The sequence below is a fragment of the Chaetura pelagica genome, unplaced genomic scaffold (genome assembly GCF_000747805.2).
Source record: "Chaetura pelagica isolate M959 unplaced genomic scaffold, ChaPel_1.0 scaffold300, whole genome shotgun sequence".
In the NCBI taxonomy this organism is placed as follows: domain Eukaryota; kingdom Metazoa; phylum Chordata; class Aves; order Apodiformes; family Apodidae; genus Chaetura; species Chaetura pelagica.
The window spans coordinates 2489087-2489696 of NW_009951945.1; the positions used below are offsets into that span (position 1 = coordinate 2489087).

Below are 610 nucleotides of genomic sequence, written 5' to 3' on the forward strand. Positions count from 1 at the left end.
GCAGCAGAGGACAGCCAGGCACACCAAAGGCCCTGTCTCCCCTTCAGCTCCCTGTCCACAAGTCCACAGGCGCAGGCAAACAGGTCTGTGTGAGCTCACCGCCGGCACGGAGCTGGTTCCCAACCCCTCTCCAGCTCTTACACGCTCTCCTTGCCACCCCTCGACCAGCACCCTGACCCCCCGCGGCACAGGCAGCGTTGTCCCCAGGCTGGGGGCAGCACCAGGAGCCCTCAGCCCCTGCAAAGCCCTGCTGCACCAAGCTTTTTCAGCACGATAAGGAAGCAATCAGGCCGTTGCCACGCCTTGCACTGATCAAACCGATCATTTTGGCTGGATGGAGGGAAGACTTTGGGAGGCCTGGACGCGCACGCGAGAGGCTCTGAGGAGGCAACAAGCGGCGCTGGGATCCCCAGCGAGCAGGTCCCAAGTGATGCTTCCCCGCCGCCGGGCTCAGCTCCATCCCTGTCCCCATCCCCTGCCCCCTCCGCAGGGAAAGACACGGCGATTTTGCATACACACACACACCCACACCCACGAGCAAGACCCTTCAAGCGAGCGTGGCGGGTGGGCAGGCGACCGGCGCGACCCGCGGGCGCTCCCACGGCCGGGC

The 610-nt window shown here is 65.6% G+C and overlaps 1 protein-coding gene across 1 annotated transcript in view; it reads right to left on the reverse strand.

Moving 5' to 3' along the window:
* PCBP3 (poly(rC) binding protein 3) overlaps nt 1-610 on the reverse strand; it is a 45105-nt gene that overhangs the window by 1000 nt on the left and 43495 nt on the right. The window lies entirely within an intron of this gene.